We start from the raw sequence: 18,702 nt of genomic DNA on the forward strand, positions 1-18,702 counted from the left end.
TGAACCGCTGGAAGTCCCCGGCTAAGTAAGCACATGCAACCAGGGTGTGTTGCAAGGGCCAGCCCAGCCCTGGACAGCAGAAGCCTCTTCTGCAAATGCAAGGAGAATATTGCCTTCATTTCAGGATTCATCTAACTCAGCTGCTCACTGACTAGTTCAATCAAAGTTAAAAAACCAGGTGGGAGTTAAAAAAAGGCAGAAAAAACTTGTTTTTTCTCCAGAATACAGCTAAAGTGACGCAAGAAAGAATAGATCTACCAGCTCTAAAATCTTAAAGGATGTAGGCCCCAGGAAAAAAACAAAACAAAACACCAGCTCAATTCATTAACCACAAGAAATGCTTCTTCTTGGTAAAATAAATCAGATTTAAATGCAAACTACCTTGTGGTACATTTGTTTCCCCTTCCCCCGCCCCTCATGCACCCAGCATATTTAAAGGTAGTTCTATTTAATGACTAATTTTAAAATAATGTTTATGTGCATTTTTAATCAAATTCCCATTTCCATCCAAATGCAGCTTGACACAAAATCACAAGTAAAAAATTAATCATCCTCTAGTAAATGTGTCACTTGCAATTTGCCAAGATAGAAAAACATGCAAAACTTTAAGAAACTCTACACCTATAAGCTAAGTTATACAACTGCCTAAAATGTACTTGGATACCATGTGTTCTCCTGGTTGGCTGAACAAAGTACCAAATTTAATTTAAAAGCTATATTTAGTTGCAAAATCAACATGTTCTTATGGTTACCAGCCCATAAGGATCAACCTCCTTTTAAGGAAACTGAAAAGTACAAATGTGAAGTAGATTGTTTAAATCAAAGTTTTAAATGAAGATTTAAAAAAAAAAAAAAAAAAAAATCACTCATTTAAATCACTTAGATTTAAACCACTCTACCTGGATTTTCCTTAACTGGTTTATTTTAAAAAGCACCCATTCAAACTTGCCTTCCTCCAGGAACTTCTGGTAATACCAACAGCTACTGAAAGTTTTGCAAATCAGTCTACCTTGGGGAGGTTTCCAGAAAGACTCGAGGCTTTTCTTAATTGTTTTTGGTCACACGTGGAATAAAAGATGCAAACTTTTCAGGCTTCCTGAGGTCTCCGAGACCCATCACCAAGTATGCCACGTGTGATGGACATTCATTTCATAGGAAATGCACATTGGAGTTGATCTCTCAATTATGTCTCGTCATACGTCACAGAAGCAGCGCCACTGGGACAGCAAGAGATTAGCATTAACTAAGGCAGCAAACACTGCAGGGCAGGTGAGGGCAGCCGCAGGTCTGGGAAGAGATGCGGTAAAAGCTCCCGTGCCCACATACTGCCTGCCGCTGCAGTAATCCTGGCAGGGCGAGATCTAGGCATCAGGTATGGGCTGCTTCTTGCCAGGAGGATATGCATCCTTCCTCCTAAAGCAGTCACCTGCTCCACTGCAATTAGGGTGACTCTCCCAGACACATCATCTCAAGCAGACACTGCTTGCACAGATCTGGGGAACTGAAATGCTGCCGCCCCCCCAAATTTCCATCCTTCATTTCCAAAAGCCACATAGGCCATAGGGACAGCACTAAGCATGTGAACATGCCAAGCTCAAAAGCATGACCCTAGCAAGGGGATATCGTATTCTGGCAAATGCATGCCTACTTTTTGGTCTTAACCTCACACTGAAATAATGAGAGGATCCTTTCAATCTTTGGGTCCCTGGTAGCCAGTCCCCAAGACACCTCTCCCCCCGGCCCGTCCACCCCTTTTCGCTACAATTTCTTGCTCAATCCCCAACCACACGCAAGCTAACGTTGGACCGTTTCTGTGCAGTGTCAACTTGCAGACATCTATTGCTGATCCAACTAAATGGAGAAACATTAAACAGGGCCGAGAACAATCTCAAGTGAACATTTGTTACTTTGATTATTTCATAAAGTCAAATGTTGATTAATTTATTGTTGTGAGGAGCAGCTCAGGCTTTGTAGTTCAGACAAATATTTTAAAAAAAAAAAAATCATTGCTAGAGAGCCAAGTTTGCTAGTCTGTTTTTCCTAAGAGACACACACCATTTACTGTGATCTCTGCCTACAGATGGGAACGGAAAGGTCTGTGGTACCAGAACACATGTCGGGTTTCAAAATAAGGTTCTGTAAACAGAAAACTGTTTGCTAATGTTTTTGGGGAGTGATACAACAAATATGGACTCAACCCTCTGATCAAATCCATGATTTATCATAGCTTTGCAATAACACGAGCCTATTTTTGTTGTGCTGGTGCCAAGTACAACATGCAAACAACCTTGTGCAGAACTGGCACAGAGCAGGGATTCTTAAAGCCGTGACCCGCTGACATTCTTTTTGTTGAAAAAGTGATTTCTGGGCCGTGCAATATCAGGAAACTCTGAAATGGAGCCTGGGCCCTTTCAGAGAAGACCGAGGGGGAACTGAATAGCAGCCTTCAGCTCCCTGCAGGGGGGCTGCAAAGAGGATGGAGCTGGGCTGTTTTCAGTGGGGGCAGATGACAGGACAAGGAGCAATGGGCTCACGTTGCAGCAAGGGAAGTTGAGGTTGGATGTCTGAAATACCTCTCACTAGGAGGGTGGTGAAGCAAGGGAACAGGATCCCCAGAGAGGTGATGGCATCTCCATCCTTGGGGGGTTTTCAGACCAAGGTAGACAAAGCCTTGGCTGGGATGATGTAGTTGGGGCTGGCCCTGCTTGGAGCAGGGCTTGGACTAGATGTGACCTCCTGAGGTCCCTTCACACCTGAATTTTCTATGAGTCTATGATTTAGAGCTCCAAACTAAGGACCACTGAGTATTTACATAGTTTCATAAAGATAATAATAAAAAAAGGATAATACAGCTCTCTTCTGGGAGGGGCAAGACACTACCACGTCAATTGGTCTATATGAAATCATTATAATTAACAAACTCTTTCAAAAGGTTTTCTTTAGAACAGCCAATAAAAAGTCCTGCTACAGCCCACAACTGTACACTGATATGACAGCTCCTGGACTTTCTACTCTTTTGCCCAGCTGTATTTCTTACAAGAGTCACACCACCAGGTTGTGAAACCCTGCTAGCCAGAACGTGGTGACAGAGAGGTCAGTTTTCCTGCTATTTGGCCCCCAAACTTCATGCTGAACAGGTCTTGGCATTTCAAGTTTATCTAAGGAGCAATTTACCATGCTAAGGCATGTATAAAGATTTCATTTATGGCCAAAGGTGTTTGCAAAAGATTTGGAATGGAATTTGTTTTTCCTTTATTTGCATGCAGGAATTCAACAATTTCAGGTCTCCAGCAAGACTAAATTTCCATTGCAAAACATGTCCTGCAGTTCTGACAACTGCTTTGCTGATATGAAGAAGTCCTAAAGAAAACTTTAAAAGTTGGGATAAAGTGCTGCTCTTATCGAGATCTTTCAAGACAAGTAAGGGGTGTACCCACAAAGGTTACTGGAAACCACCAGCCTCTTCCCAAGTTTCCCAGTAGGAGTAGGCTCCTACTATATTCCAAGAGGATATGATGGCATCATGAACAGTCACAGGACAGCTATCTTTACCTATTTCACAGACATGATCTGATCATTTCAAGCATGGTGCAGAGCAATGAACCCCTTGTGCATTCTCTATGCACTGTACATATGCTTCCCTACCCTGTTAAATCCTTTCATGCCCAATGCTAGATCGTAGAGGGAAACAGATTTCAGTCAAAATTTTAACAGACAAAACCAAAAACAAACCCAAGGACCAAATGAGAACAAGTTTCAGCTCTTAACTTTGGGGTGTGATGTCATCATGCAGGACTGACTGTGTCACAGCACAGGATTAAGTCATGCACAAGTTGAGGCTGAGAAGATTTCGTATCCGAAGGGCTGATCCGTCTTGCAAAATAAATAAATAAAATGCAATCCCAACAGATTCCCACTGCCAAGCAGTCAGTTAAATAAGGACCGATCTGCTCATTTTACAGTTTTAATTATTGCTGTGCCCAACGCCACTTCAGAGTTATGAATGAGGTTAGTTTTGTACTCCCAGCAAGGCTTACGCCATGGCATTTGGTTAGTTTTGTACTCCCAGCAAGGCTTACGCCATGGCATTTGGTTAGTTTTGTACTCCCAGCAAGGCTTACGCCATGGCAGTGCATCCTTCTCCAAAGTTACAGCACTTGCCTCTTTGAGAGCAAAATGAATTTTCAGGGAGTTAAAAAAAAAAAAATTGATTACTTACTTGGAGAAAAAATTAATTTTAAAAAGTGGTCCTTGAAAAAAAAAACAAACCAACAGCCTTTTTCCCAGGGACAAAAGTTTTTCCTGGGGACAAAAAATGATGTAGAAATACAGAAGTGCAGGTGTTTTAATTTTTCTTTCTTTCTTTCTTTAAAGCAGCAATTAATCATGTTAAAGACTGATCGGTGCAATACAGCTGGCAGACAGCCTCCTTCCACCTGATGGAAAGCTGCTCAGTACTGGGCCCACTGTTTTGTCCCATTGACCCCACTGGTGTCACACTGGGTCCCCAAAGGGTGGCTTGCTTCGCCTCCCGGCATAGGGCACTGGGCTGGGATCCAAGGCACCTGGGGTCCCAGCCCAGCTCCGAGAAGCCCCTTCCCTCCCATGCACCTTGATTCCCACATTTGCACAAAAGGGGATAATGGACCTTTTCTCCTTCATAAGGCACGTGGAGACCTACCGAGGGAACACGCTACGTAAAAGCATTTAGCTTCATCATTGTAGCTACAGACCCACATCATTAGCACACAATACAGGACATTAGTACTGCCGAAAGGAGGGGGAGGTTTGTTCTGTTGAAAATTGCCAACAATTTGCTTATCTTAAAAAAAAAAAAAAAAAGTACTTTTCTTGCTTCCTGGCCAACAAAAACCTTTCCGCCCTGTTTTCTAGAATGGAACGTCGAGATAGGAGCTCGCCAAACATATGGTGCCGTGACGCAGAGAACAAAGTACTAACCTGGCCAGAGATACCAAGATTTAAACCAGGGCATTTCGGGGAGAGAGGGCGATTGGACTACAAGAGGTGAAGAAGGGAGGTGATACGCGCCGTTAGTATCTGGGGCCCGCGCGCCCGGGTCTCCCGTCTGCCCAGAAGAGCCGAGACACGCACCATTGAGTTTTTTTAAAAGGCACCGGTTCATATTAATAGAGCCATTTGACAAGATGCTACCGTTACCACAAATTATGCTTGCTAGAGATAGAGCTCGTTGCTCCATGACTAGTCAATATTAATAAACATTACCCAAGGCTTTTACAACACAATTTATTTTTTTTAATACAGCACTTTATGTTTGCCATAAAGTAAATATACCCATAAAAAAGGCACAAAATTTCAATCAACACTTTTTAAAAACGAAAACCAATCGCTAGCCAAGTTAGAGGAAGGCAGGGAAGACGACTATTACCTCAAACATGACAACTTTTCCTAACCCTTTAACTGCCACCGGACCAGCTCATCAGGATCAATTGCATATCCACGTGTGGCATGAATGCACACAATGGGGTGTGCCAGCGAGTGCACCGGACGGTGCCTGATGTCCCGTGTAAAACAACATGCTTGCTTTCACTAGCATTTCTTTACAGAGACTGGAACTGTCCACTGGAAAGCAATTTGAAATAATACGGTTGCATTTGGCTGATTTTTTTCAGTGCCTAAAGACTTTTAACACATTAAGTGGTGGTAACAGCTTTGGGATGCGACCGTGGCAGCCTCCCGAGTCCTCTGTACATATACATTCATATAAATCCCCGTTGATTTGAGCACGGTTGTTGTCCAAGATGGCACTCCACTGGAGTGCGGGGGTTACTGCCTTCGAGCTACCCAAAGGCCCTTTGCGGTCTCCATGGGTTGCAATATTCTTCATTTCCTGCCTTAGACAACTGCATAGAAATCTGTGTTTGCTGTCAAAACAGCTGCTGCCCTTCAGCTCTGAATGGAGTGGATACTGAGACACAAAACCATATCATGCACGAGGCTGCGTGCTCTCCTCTCTCAAAGACGTCAGTGGAAACGGAGGGAGCGCACAGCTTTTGGGGACTGCGCCCCGGCCACTTGACTGGAGCTACATGGGTTTATACCAGCCGGGTGGGTCTAGCTTGCAACGTGTCAAGGTCTTGGGTCATTTGCCTGGACCGGTGCTGTGAAAAACTGAAGGTGGAAGGGGGGAAGCTTGCAGTCCCTGCATATTGCAACCCTATCACGAAAAAAGCAGCTCCACTAAGTATGCACGAGACTGCATATTGGTCGAATTGGAGCCAGGTTCTGGAGCAGAGAAATGAATCCCCGTTGGGGACCCAGTGTGGCACCAGTGGAGTCAATGGGAACTGTCATTGACTCCAGTAGACAGCACCGTGGGCCCAGGACCGAGCAGCTTTCCATCAGGTGGAAGAAGGCCGCCTATCAGCTGTGTTGCACTGATCAATCTTTAACCTGATTAATTGTGGCTTTAAAAACAATGAAAAGGAAACACCTGCGCTTTTGCTCTAGTTCTACATCTTTTTTTTTTTTCCCCCTGGGAAAATCTTCGTATATTTTAATGATTAAATTTGCATGTAGGGACATACGAATAAGAAAGTTGTGCGATACACGTAATGGTTTGAAGAAGTGTACGGCTGAGCTTTCAACTGTGCTGCCTGGGGTACCATCGTCCTTGTAACTGTAAGGACAGACAATAGCCTTTGAAGCTGACCACAGTCCTAGTTACGGGCCTGTAGATAAGACTCACTCTCGCACACGCACACACTCGCTCTAAAAAAAATAAATACAAGTGTTAGAACATGGTGTCAGAAACAACAAAAGAACACATCAATCTTCCTAGCACAACAGCTCGCACAGAGATCTACATGGCAATCGGACTTCAGCGCCGATATTTCCGGTCGTTACGTAACCCACTCATTGTTTTAAAAGGCTCCGATTCTCACTAAGCAATTTATTTCCAATATCTCTATCAACAAATTTTGCCGGGAACAAAAGTTTTTTCATTTGGCGCCTGCTTATAGGGCGATCTTATCGTGCACAATCTTATACAGTCTCTTTCAACAAGGTCTTAAAGCGCTTTATCTGCTAGGCTCCTGGTAGCAAAATATGATTGAAATGTTCTATTTATGCTCACTGGATTAAGGAGATGTTGCAAAACTGCACAAAAAAACCTGGCAGATGTAAGCAAGGTATTACGGCTGCTCAGGCTGTTAAGATCTGAGAGAAAAGATCAATACATGTTGCTGCAGTTTTACTAAACTTGTGCCTTTAAAAAGAAAAATAAACACAGTGCATTAAAATACTTCAATGCTCAGCGATGCTGCCCAAATTTGAGCACGGGAAGATAAACTGTATGTTATTATGCCAGTTTGATGGTAAAATTAAATTCCCAATATCCCATTTATCCTGAAACGTCCCTATAAGCACATGAAGCAAACAAAAGGATGTTTGTGGATTAAGAGGAACAGCAATCTAGAAAGCCCCTTCTTACCATAAATAAAATAGATACTGCACTTTTAGGCAGATACAGGCTCACTAGTTAATGCTTCCAGCGTGCAAAGTTACTTTACCGTGCAATGTTAAGCAAGCACATCCCAATATGTATAAATGCGCTACCCCGGAAATCTAGCAAAGCCTCGATGGCTAAACTCCCCTAAGAGAGGGGACCGGAGACAAAGGATTACAGGGGTTCAAAATCCAGTTGTTGGCCTGTGCAGAAGACTATGCTACAATTCTTGCTGGGGTTATCTGATCCCTGCAGTCTTTCCTGCCCAAGCGCAGGGGAGCTGGACCCCATGATCTGCAAGGTCCCCTCCAGCCCGTAATATCTAGGAAATGACGAAACTATGAACTCAGGAGTATGATATAGGCCCTTGAGCAGCCAAGGGAGGCACATTGCACAACCGTGGCCGGAGGTGCTGTCCTCTGCAGACCGGGTGATGTGCAAGGGAATGAAGAGAAGGGAGAAAAGATCTGTACCCATCCCTAATATATTCCTAGGGCTGCTCTGGGATTCCTGGTTCCAGCTTGCTCCGTCTTTACTAGGAGAAAAAGCCAGCGAGAGATCTCATCTCAGTTGTGTAATGCACATGTTAACCCCATCGGGGGGTTAAGTTAGCTAAAGTGATTTTGAGAAGTTGTTGGGGGGAGTTGAGAGCCTGCCAACGAGCCTTCGTCTCACTGACGGTAGCTCTAAACACAACGTTTCATTGGTCCAGGGCGCCGTGCTGTCACCGATGTCCCGGTAGGGAGGATGTTCATAACAGGCCAGCGCCAAGAAGCTCTTCTCTGCTGCTCGCCGTCAGTGTTTGTTTTCCTGCCTCGCCTCTGGATTCAATTACTCGGGCTCGAAGCACAACAGACCTCAGAGTTCATCGGCGTCTCAGAGGAACTGCGTTTCTGAGAACATCTCGGATAAGAGAACGGCGTGGCCCGTCCCATTGGCCAGGGCGACGAGAACGGCATGGCCCGTCCCATCGGCCAGGGCTCCCCGCCCTCTGTCCCTAGCAGACCCCGCATAACCTCGCTCCCTGGGCAGAGGGAATTGCAACCACAACAACACAACTCATCGTTTCCGATGCATTTGCAACGGCAGAGGTGCTACCGCGAGCATTCAACATCCCAACACCCTGCTCCCGGTGGCCAACGGGCTACTCTAGCCAGCCCCTTCGGCGAAGGGGTGCCGTCACGTGCCACCTTGCTGCTGATGGCAAAAGGCAGGTGCCAGCTTAGCACGGTTATGCCATCTAGTGGATGGAGGCCCCTTGAAAAACAGAACAAAAGAAAATGAGAGAACGGTGGAGATTTGCCCTTTGGCCCACGGGCAAGGGAGGAAGGGAAGTCAACCTCCCTTCCCCAGCGCACGCGGTCGATGACGGCATGCGGATCCCCACCTCAGATCACTCGCGCTCAATGCCACCCCCCAGGGAGCTGGAAAAATGAAGGCCAATCAATAAACAGGGTGCTGCTGGGGAAGGCATCACCATTAGAAGTGCCCTGTTCTTGCAGGGAGACATTTCAAAGGGTGTTTTGTTTTTTTTTAAGAGCGTTTTCTCCTTTAATTATACTTTATTAAAAATGCTGGCGGCGCCCACAAATATCAAACCAAGGAGGAGCTGAAGTTTTCAGGTCATCAGATATTGCTCAAGGATGTTCTGGCATCTGAAACAACCTCTCTGGTTTGCTGCCCCAGCCCTCCTCCAAGCAAGGAAATTAAAATGAACACCCCGCGCATGTTGACTGAGAGGTAACACAGAGCTGCGATTATCCAACTGGCTTTGTTCGAAAGCCTATAAAAAAGCCAGGGCCTGTACTGTACCTTGAGGACGAGCTGTGCATCGCTCGAAGCACAATTGCTTATGGAGGGGTCTTCCATAAACTAGTGTCGCCGAGGCAGGTTTGCCATACAGCTGACTACACTGGAAGCAAAGGCGGGGGAACTGCAGCAATATTCCCTTCCGAACAGAGCAAACAAACAAAAGCTGGAATGGAAGTTGGCCCCTCACAAGCTGGAGGTAATTAAAAAGGCCTGTAAATGCCCTGCAAAAAGCACTTCAAAGAGACGGTAATTCCAGCAACGGCTAGTCAAGATCGTGTGGTGTAAAAATTATGAGTTTTCCCAACAGGGTGCTTTGTGTGATAAGGACGGGCAACCGGTTCTGCGCCACTCGGGAGATTTGCTGTGTTCGGCGGCGTACAATGGGCACGTGTGGGCATTTATCAATATGGGCCGTATTCCCACGCATGCAGCAGCGGGGGAGAAATTAAGGCCATCATTAGTAAAGGCTTTGCTCCAAGGCCAGCGCAGAAAAATCCCAGTACTCTGACTCCAGATTAATCCAAACCTTACACTGGGTCGGCAGCATTGGTTATGCCTATGCTAGCAAGAGGATTCCCGAAAGCTTTGGGGATTCAGCATGCGCAAGGCGAAGTCAGCGCGTGCTGGGGTCCTAAATCTGTGAGGCATTTTGGAAAACCTTCCCCCTGGTTATTGGCAAGCCGGGGAAGTTTCACACATGGAGCGGAAAGGCCCAGCACACTGCGCCTTCCCGTCACAACCTAAGGGCCCGGTGACACGGCACACGTGGCGTTTTGCTTTGGTTATTTCACACGTTGTGCTTTTTACTGATTTTCTACTTTCTAAAAGTTTCTATAGGAGCATTTTTATTACTCAGCCTTAACTCTATTACTTCCCGGTCAGGCAACAGCTAATCCTTTATCCTCCCAATAATTTATCTCCCTTTCTCTAAGAGGACGGGAGACGGCATGTGCATCCAGTCCTAATATGTAAAAACCGCGAACAATAGCGAGTGGCTTAATTCCTCCATAAACAAAGCCCTGTTCTGCTCAGTTTACAGCCCCACTCTCTAACTCTGCCTGCTTAAAAACATACATAAAAATGTCTCTTACTATTTTTATTTAATGAGCTTTCATTCCCTGCTCCCTCCCACCTCCCCTCCTTGCAAAGAGGGAGAAAAGCCTGCTCCCGACAGAAGGGACAAGCTAAAGCTTGGGTAATCTTTCCAAACATACTGTAACTTTGTGTGAGGCCCCGTCTCGTCTCCATCTCCACCCCCTGGTAGCGTGCGCCGCTCGAAACAAGATGTATGGATTTTGGACATTTGATTACTTTTAAGTATATATTTTTCCCCTCAAATAGACTGAATACAATGGTTAGGAAATTTGACAGAAAACTATTCTGAGCCATTTATTGCCTTAATACGCACCTTTGTCCAACAGGCAGTTTTGACAAGAGCGATAAATTCCAAATTTATGTCAACAGAGCATATGTTGAACACCTCATTTCTGAGCTAAAGCGGCATGCTGCCCCATAAATCACAGTTCTGTTTGAAATGAAAGTAGATTACAGGCCTGTGTTATTGAGCAGTTAGAGCTATAGTCATATAAATCAGAACTTTTAACTCTAGGCGATCCGTTGTGCAATTAACTAAAGGGTACTTTGTCATTTCAAGGCTTGTGCACAGACTTGGCAGGGCGCACGGCTACTGGGGAAAGACGGAAAAAAAAAAGTTATTGGCAACTCAAGATTTGGACACGGCAGAGTTTTGCTAAATACCTGTAGAACCAGTTAGCGCTAACAGCCAAACAGAAAGAAAACCCAAACCTGTCTTACACCAACTCAACGCCGTGGACACCCAACCATGCCGCCTGCGCCACTTGAGAAACCACAACGAACCCCCCCCCCCCCCCCCCCCCCCCCCCCGTCATTTTTCTTACACTGTAAAATCTATGATTTATCCCTCACTTAATGTTCTCTTGAATGCTAAAATACACAACTGGAGCTCTAATAATAAATAACGGTAATGACTTTCCCGGCAAGGTGAACCACTTGCTTCCAATTTTGAAGGAGTAAGTGTAAGAATATCTCCCCACAGCTCCTCTCATCACGCGGCCTTTTTTTATTTTTTTATTTATTTATTTATTTTTAAGCAAATGGCTAAATAATCTTTTGTGCGCTTCCAAAATGACTTGATACCAACTGAACCTCACGCCGACATCCACGACAAATCACGTCACAGGTGAGCCACCGAGGGAAAATTTGCTTCCTATGTTCCCTATTTCACAGGGTTAATAAAACTCCTGGTCCAACACTGCCAACAGTTAATGGGTATCAGTCAAGAAAATTAAACCAGGACAATGCTAAAGATTGGCCGGGCAGACCTGGCCTCTGGACAAGGATCCTGCTTTTTTTTAAGTCTTTCCTTTCTCTGTTCCTTCCCCCTCCCCAGCTGGTCATTCCTAACAACATAAAGGGTCTTAAAAAGGGAGACTATCGTCCAGTTAGGTCAGGTGAATTTATTGGTCTGGCAACCTTGATGACATCCCTCTAAAAGGAAAAGCTGCATCGCTTTCCTTCATCAGTCCCACTGGAAAAGTCATCCAGTGACAATAACTCCTCAGCCATAAAACAAGCCAGCCAACCAACCAAGCCCGAAAACTTTGCTGAAATGCATCCATCAGACAAGCCTGCATCCATGCCCAGCAACAGCCACACTGCCACAATGCACCATGAGTCGGCCTGTGCGAGATGCACGCCACAGCTGGGCAGGAACATCTGTAAGACAACATCAAGGTATATAATATACCCAGTGTGCACGCAACTCTACTTCTCTCGATGAATCCCGAGGAGCTGGGATTTGCAAAATGGGCATCATTTTTGTTATCTACACATACATGGCCACATATGCGTGTTACCGAACTATAACTAGGACACGATTTGAAGTCCACAAGAGACACACTTTAAAAAAAAAAATCATTAGCACTGTGATGTAAACAACACTTCCAAGCAGCAAAATAATATTGAGACAATTACTTTAAACAAGCTGCCAATAATACCAACAAGCTAACCAAACGGTGCTACTTGTGATCCCAAATTAAGATACCACAAAGAAGTCTTTCACCAACAGTTTCAGCCTAGACCTCTTACCTCTGACCCCTCATCTCAGCTGCACCCTCAAATACAAAATCCCTGGCACAAATTTATCCTAAAAGAAGAAGTGTGTCTGCATTTACAGAGGTAGATTTCTCAAGGTACAACAGTGTTACTTTATTTTTTAATCTGTTTGACTTTTATTGCAAGAGAAAAACCACTTTTGCAGAAAGTCCATATAACCAAACCACCCCAGCATGTAACAGAGAACTCTGCTCCGTCCCACGTCCATGCTGAAGAAAGACTGCTGCATATTCCCAGCTATTACTTTAGTGGGGAAATTTTCCAGGGCACGATGGGCAGTTGGGTTTCTACACCCAAATTCAACAGAACTTCAAGACCCAACTCTTATTTGTGTCTTGGAAAATCTCTGCCTAAGAGATTTCTGTGACCAGCAGATTTATTTCATAAGTTACTGATGCATCTGGTACTATCTATTCATTTCTTTCTCTCCTACATTCACCACTTAATGCACCTCCTAAGAAGCAATATAGGAACTCCTTGCAGAGAGAAATTGCACCAGGTCTTTGACATAAGTAAGTTTGGACTGAGTCTGTTCGTGCACAAAAGGGCTTTTTCCAGGCATTGCATTGCAAAGAGGTAGCTCCAGGAGCAGGATGTGGGTGGGTAGATAGGTAGGTAGGTGCCTGCATGCTGCTGGCAAGAATGAAATTCTTTGGCTTCACTGAGAAAAACCCTTGTCCCACTTGTGCAAGCCACTATCCCTCTTTCCCCATCTTTCGGGCACGTTAACATGATTTCCCTGTTTCTAAGCTCTTCCCACAGAAAATTAATTTCTCACTGAATAAATTTCTCACCTGCAGCCAGACTGGTCGCTTTGAGTAAAACAAAAATGTGTAGATAAGGAACAAAAGCAGCAAAAACAAAACACGCACCACCTGCTGTTATCGGATGCCCAGATCCACCATTCCTGACCAGGCAGCTCAGCCAAGCCAAATAGAAAGGGGATACAATTACTAGAAGTCTACATCCAAATGGTGCATTTCCTGACAAAACATCCAACCTTAACCCCTACGACTCCAGCGTCAGTTATTCCTTTTGTACTCTCGTACACATATGCTGCCTCAGTAGTGCTCGGTCTCTCTTCAAAGGTTATCAAGGACCCTATTGCAATAGACTGTGGCGGGTTAGATACATCTGCAAGAGGCTCCATGGTCGGAAAAGGCTCTGGCCTAGCTACTGCTACAAGAAACGAGAAAGATTCTCGCGTCTTCCAGAAATCACGCTCCTGGCACAAAATAAGGAAACAATGGATGTGCATGTGTCAATCACCAAAATGCAGCTGCTGTGGCCATCGTGAGTGTGAAGGCTGTTCAAATAAGCATGGGAATTTCTGGAAAGCTTATGGACTCCAGCCAAGCTTTGATATCTGGCTTCTGGGAAGACATGGAGGAGACAGCATCTCATCAAAGCTCTGGTTTTCCCTGAAAAGCAAGCCTGTAATGGGCAAAACCTAAAATCTATCCACTAAAGAAAAATCAAGGGCTGCAAGCAAATTACGGACTTCTAAAGATCTGCACTTTGCTGAAGAGTTCCAGATTCTGCAGAAAGTTTTTCTATCTGCTGGGTGGATGCTTCTCACTAGATTAAATGTACTTACTCTTAGCAGTCAATGATCAAAGGGATTTGATTCTTTAAAGTGAAACTGGCCACATACACTCAGAGCTCAGCCTGTTTAGCCTATTAAAAGAAGATCAAGATGCAATTTGATTGCAAAGTGCAAGCACGTTCACGGGGAGAAAATACCAGGGCTCATCAGGTTAGGAGGGAAAGGCACCAGAAAAAATGGATCGAAATTAAAGCCAGGCAAGGTCACATTTAAGCAACACACACAGAAACCTCTAAGCAGTGCAGATGATTCCCTCTATTGCAACAGGGTTTGGGCCAGTGGACAGCTTTCCATCCCTTGAGGTCTTCAAATGAAGGCCATGTACATCTTTTGGGAAGACCACTGCTAATCAGACAGGTGATTTGTTGTAACACAAGGGGAGCTGGGAGAAATTGGGTGGCCTGTGCTATAGGGGTCCTCTCTCACCTACCACCTACGTAGCTTTAGAACCGTCATGGGGAATTGGAGAAGGCCTAAATGCCAAGATCAGAGAACCCGGTGCAAAGAAATATTAAGAGTTAAATGGATGTTTGTCAACCTGGCCCCTCACAGTTCCCATCACTCCTTCCCTCCTTGCCCCATGTACAACCCTGCAACCTCCACCTGGCATAAGAGCCACACTCAGGTCTTTTGGACTTGCACATCAACACCACGGGAGACTCTGCTGTCAGAGCATGCTTAACATTTCCACTGAGTCCTAAAGGGACTTCACAAACCAAGTGGTGCCCTAACTCCAGAGCTCCAAGAAGAGTTATTGTTACGCATCTGGAGTCGGCAGGTTTGGCTCCCAGTTCACCCAGGGACCAGACCCACTGGTTGAAGAGATGCTATTTTTGCAAATCAGCTTTTCAAAGGAAAAGCCGAGGCTAGTGGGGTACCGGGGAGCATGCAGAGGTAGCAAGCTGAAAGCTGCATCGTGTAAACAGAGCCTGCACCACGGGATGTGAAAGCTTACTTCTCGTTAAGGAAAAAAAAATGAAGTAAAACAATAGCTGTCCAATGACACACACATCGGCAGCAAGCGATGGAGGAATCGGAGGGGAACGAGACAGGGTGCCGCTTCTTTCCCACATTATGCCAATTCCACTGCTGCAGCTATCTGGAATATTTCAATATCCTGCCTGCCTCCAGTCTCATAAAACAAACATCAAAGTCTATTCTCTGTGGCGGGGCAACTCATAAATTCACAGCCCACAATTACTGCTATTATGTGCGCGTGCCAAGTACAAAAGCAATGCTGTAGTTCATGATTTAAAACAATATTCATTCATAAGGAGAGTGCATTGAGCAAACAAGGCCAGGCAAGGCAAGCTCTTTTCCTGATGACACATAGGGGCACTGCTATGAATACAAACCAAGGAGGGACACGAACTGAAAAGGGAAGGGGGCCTTTTCTCTCCGTGGATCCTCTATTGCGGGGCTGCACCCAGATGCTGTAGAAAGCCTGGTATAAAGACACGACCAGCTCTGCACTGCAACTACATCCATCCATCTATTGCTCATGCATTTCACAAGGTGACAATGTTCCAAGCAATTTTCCGAGCTTAAACCCCAAACAATGCCACCGGTATCTTTGGTCTCCGTTTCCAGGAGCAGAACCAGATCATCTAAACATCATCACCCTGCTCCACTCAATCTGCGCATTGCTAAAGACATCGTTTAGCTTATTATGGAGAAACCATCACGCAGGGTTTCCTAAAACTTCCCAAGGAGGGAAGTTGGAGTTTAAATTAGGTAGCCTGAAGTTGAGTTTCATTGGGATGAAACAAGGATTAGATGCTTTCAAAGGGGAAAAAAAAGCATCTCTCCCATATATTTGATAGGACACGTATATAACTTTTCAGAAGATCCATGATATACTTTAGGATTAAAGGCACTAATGAGGCCAAGGAGTAGGACAAAAGGCTTCTGTAGGAATTGGTTATAGCACTGCTGTCCAATACAGAGCTTGCTTTGAAGTACGGACCACCGTCAAACCCAAGACGCTGGACTCAATGGAGCACAAGAGGAGCCAAAGCAGCGCCCCTAGCAGCTAAGAATACGTGAGAGGAGACAAGCCCCACGGCATCACAGCCACACGCTGGGTGGGGAGCGTGTTCAGACGGTGCCCCTTGCCCAAGGGGTCGGGGGCAGGAAGGACATTTGGAGGGGTTCAAGTTCTGCGATGCTTTCTTTTGAATTTTTGCTGTGAAACCCCATGCACAAAACACAACTCCCCTGAACTGCATCAATCATTCCTGGAGTCAGAAAGACAATTCTCATTCCATTTCTAACACACTAGCAATTTGCTCTCATTTTCCCCGTTCTCGCTGCTGCTGAAATTGAAGACTGAACAAGGACCCCCGCCCCCCCCCCCCCCCCCCCCCCCCCCCCACCTTTTTCAGGAGGGGACAAAGAAAGCTGACCTAGAACATGCTTCCAGAGTGAAAAATATACAGCTCCGCTCTCATGCAATCTGGGCTGGGGAGATCAAAACAAAAGCCTCCTGAGTTTGCAAATCACTTTTTTCCTGGCTGGTACCTATTTTGGCAGACAAGCAAAAACATGGGGGGGTGGGAAATCAAATGGCAGACACAATATCACTAAGATTTCTGAGTCCTAACAAGTTAAACGCAAGGCGGGGAAAAAAAGATAAGCATGAAGATAATATCCATGACGTGGAAAAGCCCCAAAGAGAAGCCCAACCTCACCAATTTCATAGCATCTTTACTTGCACCTCCTTTGACCGTAGTAGCATGGGACTTATTAACCTGAGTTGTGGACAGTGAGCACCCATGGTGTTACCAGTGAAATGATGACTTCTCCTAAATGCTGTAGATTAAGTTAAATAAATATTTGGCCTGGGTTATAGAGCCCGCTGAGGGTGAGGAGTGATTGCAAAAGGTAGGATTGAACCCTAGAATCCTAACCAATGTGCAATGAAGTTTTACCCTACGGGGTGAACATGGGTACCCGAAACACGCTGATGCTACTATGTGGGTACCCAAAACACGCTGATGCTGCTGAGCTCTAGGTTCTTCTTGATGAGCAGCTTCCAATATATCCAAAAGCTTGGCCTGACTCCTTTAGTGAACCTAATGCTCAGCATATTTAAAGTCCCAGAAATCCTGTGTTTGTAGAAACAACCCAAATGCACAAAAAAAGGGTCATGCTAGAACACCGGAGCTGTGCGAGGCAGGTGGCAGGCTCTTTTGCTAGCTCACGAGAGGCTGGGAGTGGCAGTCGTTGCCAAAGGAAACCACATGCCGTCTAGAACTAGGCTTCTCGCAGTCAGTGGACCAAAAATCAAAAGACTCCCGTTGTGGTTTCTGAACCTCTCGTGCTGAAGGCAAGAGGCTCTAGAGCTTCTGGTCCTGGCCAGCCCTCACCAAGACTGCCAGACCTCAGCCAATCCACCTACAGCCACTGGTGCAGCCAACCCATCATTGCAGAGATGCAAGAGATGATCAAAGCCACCCAAGTGATTCAGTAAATGCAAACATTTTAATTTTTTTAGGTGCTGTCCCCCTCCCCAGCAGCTGCAAGATGGGAGTTCATTTCTGAAAGCAGCAGTCGTTCTGTCTGCAACTTCTTCCATGCTGTTTGGACTGGACAGTGGGCCTATCCCACCCAGTGAGAAGCGCATGCGAGTGATACAACGCACTGAGCATGCATTCAGAGATGGGAGGATCAGACCGGAGCCCTCAAGTCATCTGTTCCATCCCTCTACATCCTCCTGGGTCAAGTTCATCATACGCCATGGCATCTGTACTTCAAGAATCAACTGTACTGCAAGACGCATCCTTCAAAAAGCAATGCAAGCTCAGAGACAAGTAGCCGCGAACTTCCAGGTCTTGACATATAACAGAGGTTACGTGCAGAGAGGTTGGGATATCGCTCCATCTTTCAAAGCACCAACTAAACTGTGACATGACCACATTATATGCCACAGAGAGAGAAAATATGATGATTAATATAACTTTCCAACACAGTATACAGCTGATACAATTCCTGGTCCATAAAAAGCAGAGCCTTTGCAATGGAAGATTTTGTGCAGAAGGGAAGAAAAGGGGCTATTGTGATTTTTGTGTGTGATCTGGAAGGTTACCAGTCTTATGAGTAGCAGCACTATAAAAAGATTCAGACACTAAGTATTTCCTTTCCTATAAAATATTCATTGCAGTATGCGAGAGCCAAGTAGCAGAAACCTCAAGCATTTCTAACTTTGTACTGCAGTAATAACAGAGTTTTATAGGAACCTTCTGATTTTATTTATATCATGCTATAAATATGCTGTTCCATCAGATATAGACCTGTAGGCAGGCACATACCCTCCTCAGACCAAACAATGCACAGATGCAATACATAATCGGACAAAACAGAGCTGGTTTTAGTATTTTTGAAAGGAAGCGGATAATTTGCAAACTCACTGGTTTTCTAACAGGTTCATTTGGAAAAGGCCACGCTGTCCCTGTGTGGTGCTCTGCGAGAGCTCAGCGTATGAACAGTACCTCCTTAGGTTAAGCTCACTTATCCCAATAAGACGAATCACCTGTCAGTTCACATCTGGACCGAATACATATTTGAGAATATCTATTCTGCCTATGAAACCTGAGAGCAGCAATTTAAGGAGAGACGGCAGAGAAAAGAAGTCAGTTCTGTA

At 45.2% G+C, this 18,702-nt stretch overlaps 1 protein-coding gene across 2 annotated transcripts in view; it reads right to left on the reverse strand.

Annotated features, from left to right (window-relative positions):
- The window catches only part of ZBTB16 (zinc finger and BTB domain containing 16), a 164,989-nt gene that overhangs the window by 85,848 nt on the left and 60,439 nt on the right, over positions 1–18,702 (reverse strand). The window lies entirely within an intron of this gene.

Source organism: Alligator sinensis, unplaced genomic scaffold, assembly GCF_000455745.1.
Source record: "Alligator sinensis unplaced genomic scaffold, ASM45574v1 scaffold1241_1, whole genome shotgun sequence".
Classification (NCBI taxonomy): domain Eukaryota; kingdom Metazoa; phylum Chordata; order Crocodylia; family Alligatoridae; genus Alligator; species Alligator sinensis.